The sequence below is a fragment of the Rutidosis leptorrhynchoides genome, chromosome 8, assembly GCF_046630445.1.
Source record: "Rutidosis leptorrhynchoides isolate AG116_Rl617_1_P2 chromosome 8, CSIRO_AGI_Rlap_v1, whole genome shotgun sequence".
Taxonomy (NCBI): Eukaryota; Viridiplantae; Streptophyta; class Magnoliopsida; order Asterales; family Asteraceae; genus Rutidosis; species Rutidosis leptorrhynchoides.
In genome coordinates, this window is record NC_092340.1 from 358,863,746 (window position 1) to 358,873,896 (window position 10,151).

Below are 10,151 nucleotides of genomic sequence, written 5' to 3' on the forward strand. Positions count from 1 at the left end.
TAACCAGCTAGTCCTAAAAACTGGCGTATATGTTTCGGAGTTTTCGGAGTTTCCCACTTTTCAACAGTTTCTATCTTTGCCGGATCCACCTTAATACCTTCTTTGTTCACTATGTGACCGAGGAATTGAACTTCTTCCAACCAAAATGCACACTTTGAAAACTTAGCGTACAATTCTTCCTTCCTCAATACTTCTAACACCTTTCTCAAATGTTCACCGTGTTCTTGGTCATTCTTTGAGTAAATAAGTATGTCATCAATGAAAACAATGACAAACTTGTCAAGGTATGGTCCACACACTCGGTTCATAAGGTCCATGAACACAGCTGGTGCATTAGTTAAACCAAAGGGCATGACCATAAACTCGTAATGACTGTAACGTGTTCTGAAAGCAGTCTTTGGAATATCATCTTCTTTCACCCGCATTTGATGATACCCGGAACGTAAGTCAATCTTTGAATAAACAGACGAGCCTTGTAGTTGATCAAATAAGTCATCGATTCTCGGTAGTGGGTAGCGGTTCTTGATGGTAAGTTTGTTCAACTCTCGGTAGTCGATACACAACCTGAATGTACCATCTTTCTTCTTGACAAACAAAACAGGAGCTCCCCACGGTGATGTGCTTGGTCGAATGAAACCGCGCTCTAAAAGTTCTTTTAATTGGCTTTGCAGTTCTTTCATCTCACTGGGTGCGAGTCTGTAAGGAGCACGAGCTATTGGTGCAGCTCCTGGTACAAGATCTATTTGAAATTCAACGGATCGATGTGGGGGTAATCCTTATAATTCTTTCGGAAATACATCGGGAAATTCTTTTGCAATGGGAACATCATTGATGCTCTTTTCTTCAGTTTGTACTTTCTCCACGTGTGCTAGAATAGCATAGCAACCTTTTCTTATTAGTTTTTGTGCCTTCAAATTACTAATAAGATGTAGCTTCTTGTTGCCCTTTTCTCCGTACACCATTAAGGGTTTTCCTTTTTATCGTATAATGCGAATTGCATTTTTGTAACAAACGATCTCTGCTTTCACTTCTTTCAACCAGTCCATACCGATTATCACATCAAAACTCCCTAACTCTACTGGTATCAAATCAATCTTAAATGTTTCGCTAACCAGTTTAATTTCTCGATTCCGACATATATTATCTGCTGAAATTAATTTACCATTTGCTAATTCGAGTAAAAATTTACTATCCAAAGGCATCAATGGACAACTTAATTTAGCACAAAAATCTCTACTCATATAGCTTCTATCCGCACCCGAATCAAATAAAACGTAAGCAGATTTATTGTCAATAAGAAACGTACCCGTAACAAGCTCCGGGTCTTCCTGTGCCTCTGCCGCATTAATATTGAAAACTCTTCCGCGGCCTTGTCTATTCGTGTTCTCCTTGTTCGGGCAATTTCTAATAATGTGGCCCGATTTTCCACATTTATAACAAACTACATTGGCATAACTTGCTCCGACACTACTTGCTCCGCCATTACTCGTTCTGATACCATATGTTCCTTTCGTTCTATTAACCCCTGGTCCGTAGACCTCACACTTCATCGCGCTATGACCATTTCTTTTACACTTGTTGCAAAATTTGGTGCAGAACCCCGAGTGATACTTTTCACATCTTTGGCATAGCTGCTTCTGATTGTTGTTGTTGTTGCGGTTATTATTGTTGTTGAGATGATTGTTGTAGTTGCTGTTGTTATTGTTGTTGTTGTTGTTGTTGGGCCATTTGTTGTAGTTGCGATTGATGTTGCGATTGTTGGGATAATTGTTGCGATTATTGTTGTAATTGCTGTTGTTGTTGTATTGGTGATTCTTATCACCATTTTCCTCCCACTTTCTTTTGACTTGCTTCACATTGGCCTCTTCAGCAGTCTGTTCTTTAATTCTTTCTTCAATCTGGTTCACTAGTTTGTGAGCCATTCTACATGCCTGTTGTATGGAGGCGGGCTCGTGTGAACTTATATCTTCTTGGATTCTTTCCGGTAATCCTTTCACAAACGCGTCGATCTTCTCTTCCTCATCTTTGAATGCTCCCGGACACAATAGGCACAATTCTGTGAATCGTCTTTCGTACGTGGTAATATCAAATCCTTGGGTTCGTAACCCTCTAAGTTCTGTCTTGAGCTTATTAACCTCGGTTCTGGGACGGTACTTCTCGTTCATCAAGTGCTTGAATGCTGACCACGGTAGTGCGTACGCATCGTCTTATCCCACTTGCTCTAGATAGGTATTCCACCATGTTAACGCAGAACCTATGAAGGTATGCGTAGCGTACTTCACTTTGTCCTCTTCAGTACACTTACTTATGGCAAACACCGATTCGACCTTCTCGGTCCACCGTTTCAATCCGATCGGTCCTTCGGTTCCATCAAATTCCAAAGGTTTGCAGGCAGTGAATTCTTTGTAGGTGCATCCTACATGATTTCCTGTACTGCTAGATCCAAGGTTATTGTTGGTATGTAGCGCAGCCTATACTGCGGCTATGTTTGAAGCTAGAAAAGTACGGAATTCCTCTTCATTCATATTTACGGTGTGTCGAGTAGTCGGTGCCATTTCCTTCAAAATAATCAAATGGAACAAGTTAATCATACAGAATATTAAGAGTAGTTAATAGTATTTCGTAGCATAATATGAACTCATTTATAAAAGCTTTTTCTTCATATTAGCGTTTTATAAGTTTAAATTCGGGTAGTACCTACCCGTTAAGTTCTTACTTAGTAGCTAATATACAATTCAACTACTACAATTCTATATGAAAAACTGATTATAATAATATTTCGCGTTCAAACTTTTACACAATATTTTACAAACTTACAATACCGCTTATTTTACATATAGCATGAAATATAGCACACAATAAATTTGATACAAGATGGTTGTGAAGATAATTCTAGCTAGTACACAAGTCGTTCCGCAAAGGCAATAAAGACACGTAATTCATACGTCAAGAAACAAGTCATGCATTCTGGTTTTACTAGGATTACTTCCCATCCTTGGTCTTGTAGAACATAACCGTTATGGCCGTTGATAAGACAGCGTGTTGTAACGTCGTCAAAGGGACGAGGGTTACGTAATGTCCAACAGTCCCGTAACAATCTAAAAACCTCATTTCTTACCCCAATTACCGACTCCGTCACTTGTGAAAACGTTTTTTTTAATAGTTGTAGCCCGATGTTCTTGTTCTCACTTTGGTGATAAGCGAACATTACTAATCCGTAAGCATAACATGCTTCTTTATGTTGCATGTTAGCCGCTTTTTCTAAATCACGAAGTCCAACATTCGGATATATTGAGTCAAAATAATTTCTTAACCCATTGCGTAAAATAGCATTTGGGTTCCCCGCAATATATGCGTCAAAGTAAACATATCGTAACTTATGGATTTCCCAATGTGATATCCCCCATCTTTCGAACGAAAGACTTTTATAAACCAAGGCATTCTTGGAACGTTCTTCGAATGTCTTACAAACTGATCTAACCTTAAATAGTTGTGCCGAAGAATTCTGACCAACTCTAGACAAGATTTCATCAATCATGTCTCCGGGTAGGTCTCTTAAAATATTGGGTTGTCTATCCATTTTGTGTTTTTATACTGTAAAATAGACAAGAGTTAGATTAATAAAAAAAAATACTTATTAATACAAGCAATTTTTACATATATCATAAAGCATAAGCACACTATATTACATATATTACACCACACGAATACAACTATCTTATTCCGACTCGCTTGTTTCTTCTTCTTCGGTTTTGGTTTGTTTTGCCAAGTTTCTAGGGATATATGATGTTCCCCTAATACGAGCCGTCATTTTCCACATTGGTTTAGAAAAACCTGGTGGTTTTGAGGTTCCCGGGTCATTGTTACAACTTAAGGACTTCGGGGGTTGACGATACATATAAAGTTCATCGGGGTTGGAATTAGATTTCTCTATTTTTATGCCCTTTCCCTTATTATTTTCTTTTGCCTTTTTAAATTCAGTTGGGGTAATTTCTATAACATCATCGGAATTCTCGTCGGAATCCGATTCATCGGAGAATTGGTAATCCTCCCAATATTTTGCTTCCTTGGCGGAAACACCATTGACCATAATTAACCTTGGTCGGTTGGTTGAGGATTTTCTTTTACTTAACCGTTTTATTATTTCCCCCACCGGTTCTATTTCTTCATCTGGTTCCGATTCTTCTTCCGGTTCCGATTCTTCTTCTGGTTCCGACTCTTCTTTCGGTTCCTCTTCGGGAACTTGTGAATCAGTCCACGAATCATTCCAATTTACATTTGACTCTTCATTATTATTAGGTGAGTCAATGGGACTTGTTCTAGAGGTAGACATCTATCACATAATATCAAACGCGTTAAGAGATTAATATATCACATAATATTCACATGTTAAAAATATATAGTTTCCAACAAAATTTGTTAAGCAATCATTTTTCAAGTAAACACGGTCGAAGTCCAGACTCACTAATGCATCCTAACAAACTCAATAAGACACACTAATGCAAAATTCTGGTTCTCTAAGACCAACGCTCGGATACCAACTGAAATGTCCCGTTCTTATTGATTAAAAACGTTCCATATTAATTGATTTCGTTGCGAGGTTTTGACCTCTATATGAGACGTTTTTCAAAGACTGCATTCATTTTTAAAACAAACCATAACCTTTATTTAATAGATAAAGGTTTTAAAAAGCTTTACGTAGATTATCAAATAATGATAATCTAAAATATCCTGTTTACACACGACCATTACATAATGGTTTACAATACAAATATGTTACAACAAAATAAGTTTCTTGAATGCAGTTTTTACACAATATCATACAAGCATGGACTCCAAATCTCGTCCTTATTTAAGTATGCGACAGCGGAAGCTCTTAATAATCACCTGAGAATAAACATGCTTAAAACGTCAACAAAAATGTTGGTGAGTTATAGGTTTAACCTATATATATCAAATCATAATAATAGACCACAAGATTTCATATTTCAATACACATCCCATACATAGAGATAAAAATCATTCATATGGTGAACACCTGGTAACCGACATTAACAAGATGCATATTTAAGAATATCCCCATCATTCCGGGACACCCTTCGGATATGATATAAATTTCGAAGTACTAAAGCATCCGGTACTTTGGATGGGGTTTGTTAGGCCCAATAGATCTATCTTTAGGATTCGCGTCAATTAGGGTGTATGTTTCCTAATTCTTAGATTACCAGACTTAATAAAAAGGGGCATATTCGATTTCGATAATTCAACCATAGAATGTAGTTTCACGTACTTGTGTCTATTTTGTAAATCATTTATAAAACCTGCATGTATTCTCATCCCAAAAATATTAGATTTTAAAAGTGGGACTATAACTCACTTTCACAGATTTTTACTTCGTCGGGAAGTAAGACTTGGCCACTGGTTGATTCACGAACCTATAACAATATATACATATATATCAAAGTATGTTCAAAATATATTTACAACACTTTTAATATATTTTGATGTTTTAAGTTTATTAAGTCAGCTGTCCTCGTTAGTAACCTACAACTAGTTGTCCACAGTTAGATGTACAGAAATAAATCGATAAATATTATCTTGAATCAATCCACGACCCAGTGTATACGTATCTCAGTATTGATCACAACTCAAACTATATATATTTTGGAATCAACCTCAACCCTGTATAGCTAACTCCAACATTCACATATAGAGTGTCTATGGTTGTTCCGAAATATATATAGATGTGTCGACATGATAGGTCGAAACATTGTATACGTGTCTATGGTATCTCAAGATTACATAATATACAATACAAATTGATTAAGTTATGATTGGAATAGATTTGTTACCAATTTTCACGTAGCTAAAATGAGAAAAATTATCCAATCTTGTTTTACCCATAACTTCTTCATTTTAAATCCGTTTTGAGTGAATCAAATTGCTATGGTTTCATATTGAACTCTATTTTATGAATCTAAACAGAAAAAGTATAGGTTTATAGTCAGAAAAATAAGTTACAAGTCGTTTTTGTAAAGGTAGTCATTTCAGTCGAAAGAACGACGTCTAAATGACCATTTTAGAAAACATACTTCCACTTTGAGTTTAACCATAATTTTTGGATATAGTTTCATGTTCATAATAAAAATCATTTTCTCAGAATAACAACTTTTAAATCAAAGTTTATCATAGTTTTTAATTAACTAACCCAAAACAGCCCGCGGTGTTACTACGACGGCGTAAATCCGGTTTTACGGTGTTTTTCGTGTTTCCAGGTTTTAAATCATTAAGTTAGCATATCATATAGATATAGAACATGTGTTTAGTTGATTTTAAAAGTAAAGTTAGAAGGATTAACTTTTGTTTGCGAACAAGTTTAGAATTAACTAAACTATGTTCTAGTGATTACAAGTTTAAACCTTCGAATAAGATAGCTTTATATGTATGAATCGAATGATGTTATGAACATCATTACTACCTTAAGTTCCTTGGATAAACCTACTGGAAAAGAGAAAAATGGATCTAGCTTCAACGGATCCTTGGGTGGCTCGAAGTTCTTGAAGCAGAATCATGACACGAAAACAAGTTCAAGTAAGATCATCACTTGAAATAAGATTGTTATAGTTATAGAAATTGAACCAAAGTTTGAATATGATTATTACCTTGTATTAGAATGATAACCTACTGTAAGAAACAAAGATTTCTTGAGGTTGGATGATCACCTTACAAGATTGGAAGTGAGCTAGCAAACTTGAAAGTATTCTTGATTTTATGTAACTAGAACTTGTAGAATTTATGAAGAACACTTAGAACTTGAAGATAGAACTTGAGAGAGATCAATTAGATGAAGAAAATTGAAGAATGAAAGTGTTTGTAGGTGTTTTTGGTCGTTGGTGTATGGATTAGATATAAAGGATATGTAATTTTGTTTTCATGTAAATAAGTCATGAATGATTACTCATATTTTTGTAATTTTATGAGATATTTCATGCTAGTTGCCAAATGATGGTTCCCACATGTGTTAGGTGACTCACATGGGCTGCTAAGAGCTGATCATTGGAGTGTATATACCAATAGTACATACATCTAAAAGCTTTGTATTGTACGAGTACGAATACGGGTGCATACGAGTAGAATTGTTGATGAAACTGAACGAGGATGTAATTGTAAGCATTTTTGTTAAGTAGAAGTATTTTGATAAGTGTATTGAAGTCTTTCAAAAGTGTATAAATACATATTAAAACACTACATGTATATACATTTTAACTGAGTCGTTAAGTCATCGTTAGTCGTTACATGTAAGTGTTGTTTTGAAACCTTTAGGTTAACGATCTTGTTAAATGTTGTTAACCCAATGTTTACAATATCAAATGAGATTTTAAATTATTATATTATCATGATATTATCATGTATGAATATCTCTTAATATGATATATATACATTAAATGTCTTTACAACGATAATCGTTACATATATGTCTCGTTTAAAAATCATTAAGTTAGTAGTCTTGTTTTTACATATGTAGTTCATTGTTAATATACTTAATGATATGTTTACTTATCATAGTATCATGTTAACTATATATATATCCATATATATGTCATCATATAGTTTTTACAAGTTTTAACGTTCGTGAATCACCGGTCAACTTGGGTGGTCAATTGTCTATATGAAACATATTTCAATTAATCAAATCTTAACAAGTTTGATTGCTTAACATGTTGGAAACATTTAATCATGTAAATATCAATCTCAATTAATATATATAAACATGGAAAAGTTCGGGTCACTACATGGGTGCCCACGGTTATACATATACTTTTCATACTATTTTGATACGCTGTTGCAGCACTGAAATCTCGTGGCCTATCTTACGTTACTATTACAACTTAAACTATAGCTCACCAACATTTGTGTTGACTTTTTAAGCGTGTATTTCTCAGGTGCCTAGAGGTTTATTGCTTCCACTGTTACACTTGCTTTCATGCTGTTATTGAATTGCTGTTATGGACCTACTGTACTAGTTATCCGCTGCATTAATAGAGATGTCTCAAATTATGAACTTATGTTTTGCATTCGTAAACTTATGTTATTTTGGAATAATGGTTTGTAATAAGTCATATGACATGTTATCTTTGTAAAACATTATCTTTTTAATGAATGCAAATCGGTTTTCAAACAGCATATAGTGTTTGACCTTGTGATGATCCTGTTGTTGATGATCCGTACACGATGGTTTTGTACGGGGCGTCACAATGGTGGTGATCTTGCAGTCCCTGCCAATATGCCCGGTCTTTTTGCATTTCTCACAAACAACATTACAGTACCCGGTATGGTGCTTGTAGCACCTCTTGCACTGTGGTAGGGTACCTTTGTAGTTGGGGTTCAAGTTGTTGTTCGGATTGGGATTCCCACCGTTGTTGTTTCCTTTGAAACCCTCATGTCGCTTCGCCGGTTTTTGATCATAGGCTCTACCCTTGTTGTTATCCCACTTACGCTTATCACTACTACCCGCTTCGGACTTAGCCTTCTCCGGTTCATCGATGATGATTTGGTTCATTAAAGTATGCACTATGCGCATTCCCTCCAGGACATTAGGGGGCTTAGATGAGGTGACATTTCCCTTAATGGACTTAGGAAGTCCCCACAAGTATCTCTCCATACGCTTGAATTCTGGGGTGTCCATGGTAGGACACATCAGGGCTAGTTCCAAATACCTACGATTGTACCCATCGAGATCGTTCCCCACAACCTTCAACTGCATAAACTCAATCTCCATCTGCTGTATCTCAATTCTCAGACAATACTCTTCAATCATGGCAGCTTTGAATTCTTCCCATGGCGTGGCATACGCCTCATCAATGCCCTTTGTTTGAGCCAACGTGTTCCACCATGTTAGTGCGCCGTCAGACAGCGTACATGAAGCAAACTTGGTTTTGTTCGCCTCTGAGCAGTTACTAACTCGAAACACAGATTCTAATTTTTCAAACCACCTAGTGAGACCAACTGGCCCCTCCGTTCCACTAAAGTTATGGGGCTTGCAGATTTGGAACTCTTTGTACGTGCACCCATTACGAATGGGCTGAATAATCGGTGGCGGCGGGGCTTGGGGTTGCATTTTTGCTAAAGCTGCGGTGACTCGTTCATTGATCATTTCCTCGATTTGGGCTGTGGTCGGTGTTGATCTTCCGTTGGCCATGATGTTCTAAACAAAAATTTTGACTCAAGTCAAAATCCGGTATTCAAATAGTAATAATACAGTATATGGTAACCAACATGGAATCAACACATCACATGTTTATTAAGTAATGCAACCAGGTACAAATACCACAGAATCATCATACAGTAACGTAAATAGAACACTGTGCAAGAATTAAATAACGCAAAGTTTCATTCGTTAATAATAATAAGTTGCATACATTCGCATAGGTTCGTACAATACATAAGTGAAACATGAAACTACAACTAGATTACATAATGAAATCTACTACAAAAGCCCTACGGTGACGGTGGGTGTAGGATGTCCAATACGTGGGACATCTGGTCCTCGAGCTCAGTTACCCGAGCACGGAGGATCTCCACCTCCCTCATCAGTTCCTCGACAGAGGGGGATGGTGGGGCAGGCGGTGCAATCGGTACGGGTGGTGCTGGTGGAGCTGGTGGTGCAGACGGTCCGGCTCCAAAAGTAGAGGCTGCGAAGCGGTAAGGCTTACGGATGAAGGGATCAGCAGGATACCGCACAAGCCGCTTACGGGCGGTAACCCTACGACGCCGACCATATGCGTCAGTGAATGCTCGACCTCCATTAATCCCTGGAATGACGGTACCATCGAAACGGTACCGCTTCTTCGGTGGGGTGGAGGGTGGCTGTACAGGTGCATCATCAGGGTCCTCATTAGAATTATCGTCACTGAAGTCGTCTGATGAGGTGTCGTCAGATAAAGAGTCAGCGGAGGATGGGTCGTCCGAATCATGTGGAGGTGGCTGCACGGCTGGTTGTACTGGCTCTCCTCGGGCGGCCATCATCTGTCGGTATCTGGCGGGTCCAATCGGCACAAGACGTCCATCAAGAGCGCGTCGGCACCAATGGTTATGCTCATTACGGACTGGACCTTCCCCAAGATCCGCGGGAATCACAGCACCACCGGGAT